The following is a 16956-nucleotide window of genomic DNA, read 5'->3' on the forward strand; positions in this document are numbered from 1 at the left end:
CCTTAGAAGTCCGCATCTCTACCTGGAGGGCTGAACTTTCAAAGACGAGACTAATTCCAACTGAGTAGCGTTATATGGGACTGAGGATTTTTCCCCATATCCCAAGCATGAGTTAAGAACAACTTGTAAGCTGAGGAGGGCAAGGAGCGCCATCCCTGGAAGTCACCTTTGCACTCTGCCCTCAAACCAAGACCTGCCTGCTTTAGGGAAGGCTTTCAGTGCAATCCTAAAACAGGCAAAGAGCCAATGAGAAAGCAGCTATGCAAATAAAGGGATTCAGAGATTTGCATACAAGTTCCCTGAGGTCTTTGGCCAAATCCTAGAGAGTGTGGGACAAGATTTCCTCTGTTCTCTGTTGTTACTGCAGAATACCAGGGACTGGGGGATTTATAAAGAAAAGAAGTTTATTTGGGCTCACAGTATTGGAAGTCGCAAGTCCCAGATCCAGCAGCCTGACAAAGGCCTCAGGCTGCATGGTAACATGGCAGGTGTGTGTGAGTGGCAAGCAGGTTCGTGCAGAAGACCGGGAGTGGACAAAAGAACAGAGCCACTTTATGACAACCTGCCCTGGGAGAAATACTCCATTTCTGCAAAAACGAATCCAGTCTCCTGAAAAAGACTTTGATACCTCTTGCTGCCACATTGACAACCAAATCTCAACATGAGTTTTGTTAGGGACAAACCAAGTACAAACCATAGCATTCTCCATAGCTCTGGTGGAAATAAGATCCCATGGATCTTAACACTAGCAGACGTAGGAGTTCCAAGAGCCAGAGTGAGAAGCCCTCACTCAACACACACAGCACAGGGAGACAGATGTCTCCCTGTCCCATTGTTGGTGAGGCTGTGCTAAACTGAGGTGGTGAGTGCAATCAGGTTTCTCCATCATAGTTAATATGTTTCTCCTTACAATTATTGAGTAAAGAGATATTTTGAGATTATGGCTTCAAACCGATTACTGAGGGGAAGAAGAGGTAATGGGGGGTTTAGTGGACACAGAGTGTCAGTTTGGGATAATGGAAAAGTTCCAGAGATAGGTTTGGAGATGGTTCTTCAACAACTTGAGTATACTTAATGCATACATGAGTACACTTAAAAGTTGTCAAAACAGTGAATTCTATGTAATGTATATTTTACTGTGATTAAAAGAACAGCAATTTGAATTCGAGATCTGTCATGGCTGTTTTCGTCTTTAGGTTGAGGATATAGATCTGTCCAAAATTTACCTGGATTATCTTCCCCTTCAGTACGATTATGTCATTTAATTTGAAATGGTCATTTCATTAACAAATTGATTCTGAATGTCAAAACTCTCAATAAAGACATAGGCACTTCCTTTCCAATCCTTTCCCTATCCCCATGCATCTACTATGGCTAAACAGACTCATTCTTTTCTGTTTTATTCCTCATTATCCTTATTTTGGCAAATATTCAGGTGCACAGATAGTACTACACTGTTCTTCCACAGAAGGAATTATGTTCTAGAACTTATACCACACTGATTTCTAGAAAGCCATATAGTATCCCATTACATGGCTGTAGCGTAGTTGCTTCAGCTAATCCCCTAGGTATGGGTGATTAGGTTGTTTCTAATATTTTGTAATTTATTATAAGAAATGCTGCAATGACCAGATGGGCTTTAATGTTGCTGGAAGTGTATCTTCAGGGTACTGTCTTCAATTTGGGAATACTGGGACAAAAAAATAAATGCATGTGCAGTTTTGTCAAGTCCTGCCAAATTCCTCTTTGCCTGTGACTAATGCTGTCAGAACCTGTATTCCCACAGCCTCAGCACAGAATGTGTGTTCAAGCTCCGCAGTGGATAGGTGGACTTTGGGCCTAGCCATTCAGATGTCAATTAGGATGGCTGCATCCCATATCAGAGTACCTCAATTCTACAACCAGATCAATATTCTAATTCCACCTTCCACAGCAATGAAGGCTCAAGTAGTTGTGTTTGTACTATCTACATCGATGAGCTAGATTGAATTTTCAGCTCCCAGCTTCAAACTCCAAGCCCACCCTCTGCCAGCCAGTGTGGGTATTTAGGAAGCGATCCAGCAGATAGGAGCTCTCCTTCTCTCCCTCCCTCTGCCTCTCAAATAAATAAATAAATAAATAAATTTTAGGCCTTCAGTTCTTTACTGAGATGCCTGCCTGGTCTGTCAGGTGTACTCTCTTTGTTATTTCTCTTCATTAAACTTTGCTACCATTCTTACCACTATAAAAAAATTAATAGGTGATATAAACCTTTGTAACTGCTGACAATCTAATAGGTGACAAGTGACATAATAGTGGTTTTAATTTGCATTTACCTGCATATAAATGGACAAGCATCTTTTCATGTGTTTTAGAGTCATTTATACAATATGTATGTGCACACATGAACGTGTATATAGATTTTATGCTCTTGAATTTAGTCCACTTTTCCATTGAGTTTTCTGGTGATATTTTTCACCTCAGTTTTAAGAATGTATTATATAATAGGGTGGAGTTTTGTATGGTAATATCATTCATGAATAGCTTTTGTTGCTTGGTGATAGGGTTAGGGGGTTGTATCATCCATCTTCCTACTGTTATCTATGGGATATTCTCCCCGTTACTTATATTTTCTTTAAACAAAATATCCAGAAGCAGAGAGAGAGAGTGAGGTCTTCCATCTGCTGGTTCAATCCCCAGATGGCGGCAATGGCTGGAGCTGAACTGATCCGAAGCCAGGAGCCAGGAGCTTCTTCCGGGTCTCCCATGTGGGTGCAGGGGCCCAAGGACTTGGGCCATCCTTCTCTGCTTTCCCATGCCAAAGCAGAGAGCAGGATCAGAAGTGGAGCAGCTGGGACTCAAACTGGCGCCCATGTGGGATGCCGGCACTGCAGGTTGTGACTTTACCTGCTATGCCACAGAGCCGGCTCCCTCAACAAAATAAACAGTGCCTTCCTCCTTCCCTTTTACTCTTTTTCCCCTCAGAAATAAAGCCTTCCCTGGAACATTAGCTTGAGTCCATAACATGTTCACGTGTACCTCTGCTTTTGTCAAAATGCTGATGTGCTAGAGCTCTTTCTCAGAATTTTCAACTGTAATGTAGACTTTCTCTTGCGAGCATGCTTTTCACTCACTACACAAAGGAAAGATATGGAGAAAGTCCAGGGAGGCTCATGTAGCCTGGCGGGTGTGCTTGTTTGACAAAAGAACATTGCAGATCCACATGTCTCTGGTTGAATGGTGCAGTTAGGGATGGTGCCAAGGTTATCAGGTCCCACCTAAGGCCAATGACTCTGTACTGTTACTAAGATAAAAGTAGAAAAGAGGAGAATTAAGCTGATGACATCAGGAAATTTGGGGATAGACATGGTGACCCATGGAGTAGGGCCTTATAGTTCATGGAGTAGGCCCTTACAGTTTATTTGTGTGTCAGCAACCATGCTTTTTCCTACCATGGAGTGCATTATAGGCATGAAAATTTTGAACATCACTGCTGCTTGAGGGGCTTTGCCATAGCAATGGGGCACATTCACTCCTTCCTGCCACCTTAGCTACCCGAGCACCAGGAGTTATTTGGCAAAAGCAGTAACCTGTACTGAGTGGAGAAGTGCACATTGTTTTGTTAATTCAGGACACACAGAACCCTGTTACAATGCAAGAACTCAGTTTGGCTAATGAAAAAAGTCTGTTAGGCATGAAGGCTAATGATAAACTATTATAGGCTAAATGCCAAGGCCACCTAGGTGGGATTCCAAAAAGAACTCCAGATACTGTCAAATAAAATTCCTGCTCTTGGAAATACCCACTAACAAAAAGGAGACCCAAAGGCAAGTAGGCCCCTTTAGGTTCTAAAAATAGCGTGTACCCAACCTGGGTGTTCTTTCTGCCCCCTTAGTCAAGATGATCCACAAAGCTGCCAACTTTAAATGGAGCTCTTTGGCAGCATCAAGACTTGGATGCCATTCAACACGCCATGACCCAGGCACAGCCTTTGAAATCTGTAGCGCCTACTAGCCTGATAGGATTACAAATGTCTGCACCCACCAGGCCTGCTGATTAGAGTTTGTAAAAGCTGAAAGTTTCCACACAAATGAACCAGACTCTTAGATTCTGGAAGCCTTTGTTTCCTAAGGCAGCCACCAGATGCACTTCTTTTGACTGGATACTGGTAGAGAATGAATGTTTTATGGTTGTAATGCCACATGTTACCCTGTGACATGAACTGCCCATTCTTACTTGGGTGCTTATAAACCCCTAGAAATGAATGTGAACAAACTCAATGGAACCCAATTATCACATGGGAATGGTACATTTAAGATAAGGGCCAGACAGGATTGCCAAAGGACCAATAGCCTCCAAAAACACAGGACAGTTTGCTAGAAGGGACGAAACAACCTATAGGGAATAGTTTAGCCCTTACTGTGACTACCCTGAACTGACAATTCCCAGTCCACTGTGGCTATTGACCATTTGGCTGGTTTTCTGATGGCTCTGGAAAACTCTAAGCATATGGAGTCCACTGGGCTGCTGCTGCCATACAACCAAAGGCTGACCAAGACTGGACATTGATGTTCTTCCCAATGGGCCTAACCAAATGCTGTGGGCTCATGTGTAAGGGCTCGGTCCCCAAAGACTGATGTTAATGGTACTAAGAGGGTGGCATCTCATCCGATTACAGTTTAGATGTGTGGACTCTGTGAGGTAATTGAGTTGGATTGAATCATTAGAGTAGATTCCCCATAATTAAATCCTGGTGACTTTACAAGAGATCCCATAGTTACAGCAAGTGTGCGCCCTGTATCTTGCCATGTGGTTTTCTGTACTGCCTTGGCACTCTGCCAGCAGATTGTCATCACCAGAAATCAAATCAGTTGAGCCCACCAGATCTTGGAATAGTGGACCCCTCTGGAGGTTGGGTGTCTCAGGTATTGCTTTCCAGTCATGGAAAGCTTGGTCATACAAGCTGCTTCTCAGATGCCTCTGCTGTGGAGTCAGTGGGACAAGGGCAGAGGAGACTCCATCTTTCCTGGGCAGCTTTCCTGAGCCTGGGGATGAACCACCACCAAGTCCTAGGTTTCTGTTTTCCCTGGATGCCTATCACCAATAATAAACCCACTTTGTATAACCTGAGTTTGTGGGTGTTCTTTCTCACAGGACTCACACACTGGATCTGTACATAGTGAATCTATGTCACATATACTGTTTTTCCAGACCCACTCGCTCTTCTCAAAGACTTGTAGCAGGAGTTCAAGACAAAGCTCTGTTACCATCCGGTGTTTATTTTCTTATTATGGGAAGAATGAATGGATTATGTGGTTCGTTGCCCTTCCTATTTATCTTTACAGCGCAGATGGCACAGAATTACTCAGAGGTTGTGGAGAGTGGAGAAGGAGGAGAAGCTCCTATGGCGTGTCCCATTTCCTCCTTCCTGATGCCTACCTCAGCATTTTAGAAACCTTAATGTCAGAAAAAGGGACACGAGTTATCAAAGAGCAAGGTAACCTTGATATGGGAACAGTATGCATGAGTGCACAGGTTAATGCCGGCTCTCATTAGGAAGTCCAAAGTCACCATTCTCCACCTCTGTGGGAACATGTTGGTGTGGACACATTCCTCCTACTCATTCGTACAGAGTTTTGCACAGGATTTCAGAGCCATGTCAATCGAAAAGAAAATCCATCTGTGAATCACAGTTTCTACAGAATCCTAAGTAGGGTAACTTTCACCCTTCTTGTATCACTTAAGGTTCAGTGCCCACTGGTTTGTGGCAAGACTCTCTGGAAAGACAACATGCAACCCTCTCTGTGCTGTCCTTGGAATCAACAGCCACAATTTCATTGCTTCTTCTCATCTGCACAAGAATTAGGGGTTGACACTCCATGACGGAGACTATGCACTCCCTCTCCCTACTTCACAGCTCCCATCACACATAGAAAGTCGCTGAAGCTAGCTTAGTGCCAGGTGTTTCATCAGGCCCAGCCAGAGTCTATAATCAAGAAGAAGAGTGTTCAGTGTCTCAATATTTTCAGGAGTGCTTGCTGCTTTGGCATATCAGTATAGGCCAAGATATAATATCAGAACACAGAAATTTTGCTTCAATTGGTTGAACATTCTGGAACATTTTTTGGACACTTTCCCATATTCTTCAGACACTACAGGTAGGTTAAGCCAAAGGCCACTTCCAGCTCCCTTAGTCCTTGCCATTTGCCAATGAAAAGACTCAGCTTCCCTTTCAGTGTTTTTTTATGTAACTTTTCTAAAATTTTTATTTAAGTTATACAAGTTTCATGTATTATCTGTATACAGATTCTGGAACATAGTGATACTTTCCAACCTACCTTCTCTCCCTCCCTTTCAGTCTTGAGTAGCCAGCTGACAGAATTCAGAGAAATTTGGAAAGAATTCTCTTAGCCAGTGGTGGAGTAATTTTGTTTTCCACAAAATCTGAAAATGTACACTCTCCATGCCTGATCAGCAAAGAAGCTCTCTACAGAGAGGCCGGAACCACCTGTGGCAACTCACCAGGGCATGTTCCGTCTTGAATGCACATGCATGGCACAGCTTCCTGAACATTGCTGAGAATGTGCAGGAGAAGCAAACAGAAAATGAGAGAATTGGGGCAGGCATTTGATATAGCAGATAAGACACTTCCGGGAAACTCCACATCCCATATCATAGTGCCTTGTTCAAATCCTAGCTCCACTTCCGATTCCAGCTTCCTTCTGATGTACATCCTGGGAGGCAGCAGATGATGACTCAAATGCGTGAATCCATCTATCAACATGGGAGACCCAGATCGAGTTCCTGACTCCTAGCTTCAGCCTGGCCCAACCTTGACAGGTACAGGCATTTTGGAAGTGAACCAAAGGATGGGAGATCACTCTTTCTCTCACTCTTCTTTGCAAATAAATAAAAATATGAATTTTTAAAATAAAAGGAAAGAATTTCCAAAGTGTTCTTCTTAGGTATTATTATTCTCAGATGTTACATGATGGAGGTAGCTGGAATGGTCATGCTTAGTGATTTGGAGAGGGGCATGAGAAGGATGAGGGCTGAAGGTCAGTGATGCAAAACAGACATTCACAGCACAGATCTTGCTGTGGTGAGCTAAAGAAGGATGAGAGGACTGGATACAAAGGAAGAAAGTGAGAAAGGAATTTGTAGCAAAAATAGCATGTCAATATGATGCAGAGAACAAGAGTGTCTAGAATTGGTGGGGAACTCCCAAGAAATGGTGATACTGCCCACCAAACCCACCCATCCCGAGGCCGTACTTGGCATCATGTCTCCTTCAGCTTCCTGGCTGCACACAGTTACCTAGCCACCATGCCCAGAAGCTTCCCACTAAGCCCCACAGTGCCATGGCTATTGGAAAGTAGAGGGCTTGGGGTGTGCCACTCTACCCTCCTCTGGAGGATGTAATCAGCCTAGCCGCTCAGTAGCCTGGTAGGGGAACAGAGTGGGAGCACCTGAAGACACTGGCAGCTGCTGTGGATTTGCACCTGCTGGCAGAGACACATTGAACATGAAGGGTGAGCAGTAGGAGTGGGGAGATGTTGGCGGAAGGATAGGGAATTTTAGTTGTGTTGGAGAAAGATGCACAACAGAGCTATTGTGCAGCACTATGACTACAGCTAATAACAATGTACTGTGTACACTACAGTGAATGACACAGCAGGGCTTTTTTTCCATGTAGCATAAGTTTATTTTGTCTGTCCAAGCAGGTTATCAACCCTGGACATGTTTATTCTATTTTCCCCCCTCTCCTCCATAACAATCACAGGCTCTCAAGGCAGGTCTTTGGCTGGAAACAGCTCCCTGAGATCAAAATCTTGTTGATCTCAGTTTCAAACAAATGTTTTCATAAAATCTTTCACTGGCAGAATATGGTTTCTATGTTAATCTGTTGGTCTGAAAAAGCAAACTAAGAAAAAAAGTGAGCAAAGGATATGAACACAGAATTAAAACCATCTCTTCTTTAGAGGTTCAAATCTGAAATCCTTTTTGGTTAACATGGTGATATAGTTTACATATTAAACGTGTTTGTCAAACTGACATAGAACAGCTTTTGTTCAGAACCTTGAAAATCTGGCAGTATATGAAGAATCACCCTTCAGCAGTGAATGCAACGTTCCGGAATGACCTCTGTTCTATTTGATTAGGCAAGCCAACCTTAGATGTCGAGAAATAAAAGAGGTATTGGACAATGATCAAGCACAGAAAGTATGCTACTTTTGCTGACACTGTCTCCTTTTGGATTTCACATTTTAATCCTCACCAGGGAGGATTTCCTGATACCATTCAGGAAGCCCAGGTGGTGCCACCTGTAGTATGCTCCATAGAGCTGCTTGTGTAAGAAACAGCTCAATCTCAAACCTGTGCCTACATTTCAGGCGAGCTTTCCCTTGCTCTTTGACTTAGCGCTCATACTTTTCACATTCATTCCTTTTACCATATTCCAGGGAGGGGTCATGTGTGCTCCTCCTTGCACCCAACAGCCAAACAATGCCCACCCAGACCTTCAATCCCTGGGGTAAACCAGTTAATGGCTCAGGTGAGGCACTAAAGCTGAGAGGAATCCCCAAAAGGGTCACACAGCCTTCCTTGAAGGCAAGAAAGCGGAGAGAGATTCACTGAAGTTTGGGCTGAGACTGGAGAGTTTGAGAGCTCTCTCTCTCCAAGCTGCCTTCACTGGGCCTCCACCAAGTACCTGAAGGTGCTCTGCTGAAATGAGGGGAGGACAGAAAAGTGCAGTGAGATCTCCTGAGGCACAAAAACCTGCGGGAAGAAATATCTGGTCGTCGTTTACCATTGTTACTTCTTACCGTGATCAGGCAATAGGAACCAAAAAGGCCAGACATGCATTTTGGCTCCAATGTATCACAGCATTATTCAGATCAGTGAAATGAAGAGCAGGTCTTTTGAAAAAATAAACAAAATTGATACTCCATTGGCCCAACAAACAAACAAAAAAAGGGATAAGATGCAAATTAATAAAACCAGAGACGAAAAAAGAAATGTAACAAAAGATACCACAGAAATAAAAAGAATCATCCAGGCATTACTACAAACAGCTATATGCCAAAAAACTGGAAATCGAGAAGAAATGGATAGATTCCTGGGCAAATACAATCTATCAAAATTGAGTCATGGTGACACAGAACACTTAAACAGGCCAATAACCAAGACGGAAATTGAATCGGTAATGAAGACCCTCCCAACAAAGAAAAGTCCAGGACCAGGTAGCTTCACTGCTAAATTCTACCACATATTTAAAGAACTAACTCCAATTCTTCTCAAGCTATTCAAAAACAACCAAACGGGAGGGAATCCTCCCAGACTCCTTCTATGAAGCCAGCATCACCTTATTTTATAAACCAGAAAATGATACAGAAGAGAAAGAGAACTATGTATCTTACTGCCCACTCTCACCATTGCTAGTCAATTTAGTCCTGGAAGTTTTAGCCAGAGCCATTAGGCAAGAAAAAGCAATCAAAGGGATTCAAATTAGAAAGGAGGAAGTCAAGGCTATCCCTATTTACAGATGACATGATTCTATATATAGGGGATCCAAAAGACTCCACCAAGAGACTATTGGAACTCATAAAAGAGTTTGGTAAAGTGGCAGGATAAAAATCAACACACAAAACCCAATAGCCTTTGTATGCACAGACAATGCCATGGCTGAGAAAGAACTTTTAAGATCAATCCCATTCACCATAGCTAAAAAAAATTTTAAAATGTCTTGTGAGTTTCTGAAAAGAAAAAAATAAAGTAAAAAGGGGAGGAAGAAGAAAGAGAAAAAAAGAGAAATAGTCATGGAAGCCATTAACTTTAAAACACAGGGAAGAATCTTGGGAGAGGGAGGGGAGAGGGAGGGGGAGGGGAGAGGGAGGGAGAGGGGTGGGGGAGAGGGAGGGAGAGAGGTGGGGGAGAGGGAGGGAGAGAGGTGGGGGAGAGGGAGGGGGAAGGGGAGGGGGAGGGGGAGAGGGAGAGGGAGAGGGAGAGGGAGAGGGAGAGGGAGAGGGAGAGGGAGAGGGAGAGGGAGAAATCTTCCATCTGCTGCTTCACTCCCCAAATGGCCACATCAGCCAGGGCATTGGCTGGCTGAAGCTGGGAGTCTGGAGTTCATCCGGGTCTCCCACGTGGGTGCAGGGGCCCAAGTACATGGGCCATCTTCCTCTGGTCTTCCCAGGCCATTAGCTGAGAGCTGGATTGGAAATGGAGCAGCCAGGACTCAAAACAGTACCCAAATGCGGTGCTGGTGCAGCAGGTGGCAGCTTTACCCACTATGCCACAATGCCAACCTCAACCTTGTAAGTCTTTTTTTTTTTAAATAAAGCACAAAATTAATTGTTGTCATTGATGACGATAAGTTTAGAGAATGAAATTAGGTCAACCAGCTTAGAGAAATAAAAAAGGATTTTATGCAAGAGGGCAGATTTGAGAAGTGCCTTGATTAGTAGCAGTATCTTCCAATAGGGATGAAAGAGGAGCAAGGACATTCCTGTGAGCATAGACAGGCGTGCTTCCCCTCCAGTGATTACATGCTGGAGAGGAGTGGTTTGAGGTTGAGTTTCGGGGCGGGGGGGGCATTTCCAGGAGTCAGCTTCAGGTCTCACTCTCCGCAAGGCTGATCGCTTTTAGGACTGGGAAGAATGGCTCTCAAGTGGGCAGGTTCAAGTTCTGCAAAAATTAATATTTGTAAGTGGCCCTATAACCAGATGATTCATGTGATGAGAAGGGAATAAAATCAATACATTTGAGTGGCTGTGACTTTATCTAACAATGCAATAATGATCGTATTCACTATTACTGCTGGAAGGAGTGAATGCACCCAGAGAGGAGGGTAGGTCTGAGGCGGTAGAATTCCCCACAACTGAAAGGTAATGTTCACTGATTCAGACTCGGAAGCTGGACAAGCTGGGAATGTTGCCCAGAGAGGTTGCATCTTTGCAGCTGTCTGAAGTGCCTGGGTCAGAGATGATAAAAACATATTGCTAATTCATTCATTCATGTTTCTCAAATAGTAATTACTTCATCTTGTTTAAAAAAAAATAAAAACCCACCTCCCTAGAAAAGCTCCCTTTAAAAAGAAATCTGAATGTTTCCTGTATTCTTGTTGAGACTTCAAGTGGAGAACAACTGACAATATGTATTTTTCCCCTTCTTTGAAAATCTAAGAAGCAGAAGACAAAAAATAATGAAACACGTCCAATCCCTAGATACAAAGGAATGTTAAGATACCCAATTATGGGGCTGGCCTTGTGAAGGAGCGGGTGAAGCCATAGCCTGGGACACAGGCATCCCACGTTAAGTGCCAGTTTGAGTATGATTTCAATTCATGCACTTTTTTCTCTCTCGACTTCACATTTCTGTTCATTTTTCATTTGGTTAAATGTGGTTTGTGTGTGTGTGTGTGTGTGTGTGGTTTGTTTCTGTGCCTATCAGTACCCAAATCCCTCCAGTATACTATTTACAAGGTAATACATAATAAAATATAATTTTCAATAATATCCATTTATTGCATAAGTTTTTTTCTCCAGGTGTTCCTTCTCGATCCTTCCATTGATCCAATCTAGACTGACTGCTCTCCAGGTTAACTGCACAACTGCTATCTTAGAACAAATCTTCCACTCTATCATTTTAGCCATTCCATTTCCTGATTGTCATTCTCTTTCTTGGTTAACCTATTGTTCTGGTGGGAATGAATCCTATAATAATTTTCTGAGAAAGAGTACATGGAAAGGAAAAGCTTTGAGACTGTTTGACCTTCAAATCTTGCTGGTTTACTGTGTACATTTCTGCAGTGTACATTAAGGTTCATGCCTGAATATTATTTATCACTGAAATTCATGAAAACTTTGTTTGATATTTATGAATAACTGGTATTCTGAATTTTCATGATGATTTACTTTGCTGTAGGTAATTTTTTATTCTTTTAGGTATGAAGTGGAAATTTTCAATAACAATATTCTTGTGCAGTATCTTAATTTGGGGAATTTTTCTTACATTAGTTCTTTGATAATTTTCTCCCACAATCTTATGCTATTTCTTTTTTCTGGAATTCCTCTCTTTGCCTTATCTTTTCTCTACTCTTGTTCACTTCTTTTTTCTATTTTCAGGGGTACTTCTTCAATTTTATCTTCCAACTCATTCATTTTTCTTCCCAAGAACTCCTCTCTGATCTCTATGGTTTTTTGTTTGTTTGTTTTTTATTAGACAGGCAGAGTTATACAGTGAGAGAGAGAGACAGACAGAGAGAAAGTCTTCCCTCCGTTGGTTCACCCCCAAAATGGTCGCTATGGCCGGAGCTACGCCAATCCAAAGCCAGGAGCCAGGCGCTTCCTCCTGGTCTCCCATGCGGGTGCAGGAGCACAAGCACTTGGGCCATCCTCCACTGCCTTCCTGAGCCACAGCAGAGAGGCAGAGTGGAAGAGGAGCAACCGAGACTAGAACCCGGCGCCCATATGGGATGCTAGCGCCACAGGTGGATGATTAACCAAGTGGCCATGGCGCCAGCCATCTCTATGGTTTCTGCAAATGGCATCCTCTTTTTGTTTCATGGACAGGGTATCTTCTTTCTCTCTGAGAATATTAACTATAGGTGTTAAGTAAGAGTAAATTATCCCAAGAGGGCCTCCATTCTCATACACTTGAGTCTTTATGCAAAGAACTAATCTTTGTATATAAGCAAACTCACTTTTGTATATAACTTAGGAATTTGCTCTTGTAACAAAGAGCAGCTAAACTTTTGTCAATTGCAGGTGACCAATGGTTCAAATCATGTTCAAATAAAGCAAATACCACACTGAAACTGACGAGGCTTTCTCTGTACCTCATTTCCATGTTCTGAACATCACTTTGCTCTCTCTTAAGTGCTTTCCAGAACATATTGCAAGTGGAGTTTTCCTGAGTCTGCCCAGGGTTCTGAGGACTACCTGATTCCCAAATCTTTCACTCTGTGAAATCTCACTGTTCTAAGGTTTTTCTTGTAACATAGGGGTTCATGTTTCTGTGGAAGCTATTCTGCGCTCCATGTATTACCACTCTTCCCTCCTTTATCCCTGCATTTGCCCATTCCTCACTGGAAGCTTTCCCCAAATGCTTGCGGATCCTAGGTGTTCATTTATATATATATATATATATATATTTTTTTTTTTTTTTTGATAGGCAGAGTGGACAGTGAGAGAGAGAGACAGAGAGAAAGGTCTTCCTTTGCCGTTGGTTCACCCTCCAATGGCCGCCGCGGCTGGCGCGCTGCGGCCGGCGCACCGAGCTGATCCGATGGCAGGAGCCAGGAGCCAGGTGCTTTTCCTGGTCTCCCATGGGGTGCAGGGCCCAAGCACTTGGGCCATCCTCCACTGCACTCCCGGGCCACAGCAGAGAGCTGGCCTGGAAGAGGGGCAACCGGGACAGAATCCGGCACCCCAACCGGGACTAGAACCCAGTGTGCCGGCGCCGCTAGGCGGAGGATTAGCCTAGTGAGCCGCGGCGCCGGCCCTGTGTTCATTTATATTTAAACATTGACTGTCAGTTTGAACATGATGTTAGGGTTTGTGGAAATGTGAGCTTCTTAGATGGGCAGAAAACTGGCTTTTACAGGCCATTTCTGAATGATAACATCTGAAGGTCTTTACTTCAGGATGTTCAATTCCTCCAGAAAAGATTTCTATCACCTCCTACTTGCAATCAATGGCTTTACTAACACACAATTCTGAACCTTAGTAGTGTGAGAGTATGAAGCCCCTCTGGGGTGTTATCCTTGCCCACTGCTTGGTTTCCCTGTGGAAGTCTCTCTGGTTTAATTTCTCTGAAGAATAAGATCTCTGACTCATGTAGGGAGTGGGATTGGGAAGTCACCTGGCTTTGAGGGGTGCAGGAGTCCAGCTGAGCACTCTGTTCAGAGGGAGAAGGTCACAAACCCATGCCACTGTAGGTCCAAAGCCAAGGTTGCCAGTCAGCTTTCTCAGAGACAGAGATGACAGCTGGTCCTCCACCTAACTCAGGCATCTCTTTCTCAATTGTGTCTCCTAGGAGCATTTATTTAATTTTATTTGAAAGGCAAAGAGGCACAGAGAAAAACACACACACACATACAGAGAGAGACAGAGAGAGAGAGAGCGAGTGAGCGAGCAGGCTGAAATCAGGAGGAGGGAATTGAATATCTGGTTCTCCTTTGAGGAAGTATTTATGAGAAGTAGGGAAAGAGCTAAGAGTACTGTAGGAAAAACTATTTTAGGATGTTTTCTTGAACTTGGGGTGTTACTTCACAAGGTAATATATGAGGGGCTTCAAAAAGTTCATGGTAATGTGCATTTTGTGTGTGTTTGAGATTTGCTTTTTTTTAAAAAAAGTATTTTTCAGAGCAGTTTTAGGTTTACAAAAAACTGAGCAGAAAGCTAACTCAGTTTTCCCTGTTAATATCTTGCATTAGCATAGATATTTGAAATTATGTACATATTGATGCATTATTAACTAAAGCTCATAACTTGTCAACCACTACAGTATCATATAGAATAGTTTCATTGCCCCAAATATCTACCAAGCGCCACCTACTTATCCCTCTTCCCTCATCCCCACACCAGAAGTCTGATCATTTTTACTATCATCTTTGTCTTTTCCAGAATAGTATATTGTTGAAATCAAATAGTGTATAGACTTCAGACTAGCTTCTTTTACTTAGTAATATGCATTTAAGGTTCCTACATGTCTTTCCATAGTTTGACTACTCATTTCATCATTGAGTAATTTTTTTTTTTTTTTTTTGACAGGCAGAGTGAACAGTGGCTGTTGTGGCCGGCGCACCATGCTGATCCGATGGCAGGAGCCAGGTGCTTCTCCTGGTCTCCCATGGGGTGCAGGGCCCAAGCACTTGGGCCATCCTCCACTGCACTCCCTGGCCACAGCAGAGCTGGCCTGGAAGAGGGGCAACTGGGACAATATTACATTCTGTGGATGTATCATAGTTTGCCTTCCTGCTCACTTATTGAATGATCTTGATTGCTTCCAATTTCTGGCAACTATGAGTAAAGCTGTTATAAACTTTTCTGTCACTAAATTCTCAACTCATTTTGGTTAAATTCAGCATGATTGCTAAATCAAATGGTAAAGATTATGTTAGCTTTGTTAAAAATTGCCAAACTGTCTTCTAAAATGGCTGGCCATAAATGACAGTACCTGTTGCTCCACCTTCTTTTCAGCATTTGGTGTTATTAGCATTTTGGATCTTAGCCATTGTAGTAAGTGTAGAGTGGTATTTTATTGCTTTAATTTGCAATTCCATAATGACATGCTAAGAAAGCTTTCATATGCTTATAATCTGTATATTTTCTTTATGAGGTGTCCATTCAGATCTTTTGCCCACTTTTTGAGTTTTGTATATTTTGGATACAATTTTTTTTTAAATCATAGTTCTGTTGCAAATATTTTTCTTCTACTCTATGGCTATTTTTTCATTATTCTAACAATGTCTTTTGCAGATGAGAAATTTTAACTTTCATGAAGTCCAACTTTAAAATTTTTGTCCCATGGACTGGGGTTTTGGTGTTACCTAAAAACTCATTGTCTAACCCAATTTAATAGTATTTCTTAGTCTTGAGCTTTCTGTTTTTAGATCTATAATTTTTAATTTTTGTGAAAGGTTTAAGACCAATGTCTATAATCACTTCTTTGCATATAGATGTTTAGTTTTTCCAGGATCATTTTTTGAAAAGATTGTCAACTTTTGATGGAATTGACTTTGTTCCTTTGTCAAAGATCAACTGAATATATTTATGTGGCTATATTTTTGAGCTCTCTGCTCTATTTTGCTAACTTTTCTATTCTGTAATCGTGAACACAATTTTTTTTTTTTTTTTTTTGACAGGCAGAGTGGACAGTGAGAGAGACAGAGAGAGAAAGGTCTTCCCTTGCCGTTGGTTCACCCTCCAATGGCCGCCGCTGCAGCCGGCGCACCGCGCTGATCCGATGGCAGGAGCCAGGATCCAGGTGCTTCTCCTGGTCTCCCATGGGGTGCAGGGCCCAAGCACCTGGGCCATCCTCCACTGCACTCCCTGGCCATAGCAGAGAGCTGGCCTGGAAGAGGGGCAACCGGGACAGAATCCGGCGCCCCGACCGGGACTAGAACCCGGTGTGCCGGCGCCTTAAGGTGGAGGATTAGCCTATTGAGCCACGGCGCCGGCCAAACACAATGTCTTAATTAATGTAGTTTATAGTAAGTCTCTTTCGACTTAGTTATTTTTTTTTTGTTTTTTTTTTTTTTTTTTTTTTTTTTTGACAGGCAGAGTGGACAGTGAGAGAGAGAGACAGAGAGAAAGGTCTTCCTTTGCCATTGGTTCACCCTCCAATGGCCACCGCGGCCAGCGCACCGTGCTGATCCGAAGGCAGGAGCCAGGTACTTCTCCTGGTCTCCCATGGGGTGCAGGGCCCAAGTACTTGGGCCATCCTCCACTGCACTCCCGGGCCACAGCAGAGAGCTGGCCTGGAAGAGGGGCAACCGGGACAGAATCCGGCGCCCCGACCGGGACTAGAACCCAGTGTGCCGGCGCCGCTAGGCGGAGGATTAGCCTAGTGAGCCGCGGCGCCGGCCTAGTTTTTCTTCAATATCGTATCAACACTTCTGGGTATTTAGGCTCTTCATATCAACTTTAGAATGTTAGCTAATATCCAAAAAATAACTTTCTGGGATTCTGAATGGGAATGTGCTAAATCTACAGATCAGGTTAAGAAAAATGGGATCTTGATAATATTGAGTTTTCTTATCAATGAACATGGAGTCTATCTCTATTGATTAAATTATTTGACTCCTTTAATCAGTTTTAGAGTTGTTCTCATATAGATCTTGTACATACTTTGTTAGATTTATACCTAAGTATTTCATTTTGGGGAAAGGATGCTAATGCAAATGTTACAATGTTTTAATTTCAAATTCCAATTGCTCATCCTTGACATGTAAGAAAGTCACTCTGTTTTCTT

Source organism: Oryctolagus cuniculus, chromosome 14 (assembly GCF_051225735.1).
Source record: "Oryctolagus cuniculus isolate XC-2025 breed Fujian yellow rabbit chromosome 14, ASM5122573v1, whole genome shotgun sequence".
Lineage (NCBI taxonomy): Eukaryota > Metazoa > Chordata > Mammalia > Lagomorpha > Leporidae > Oryctolagus > Oryctolagus cuniculus.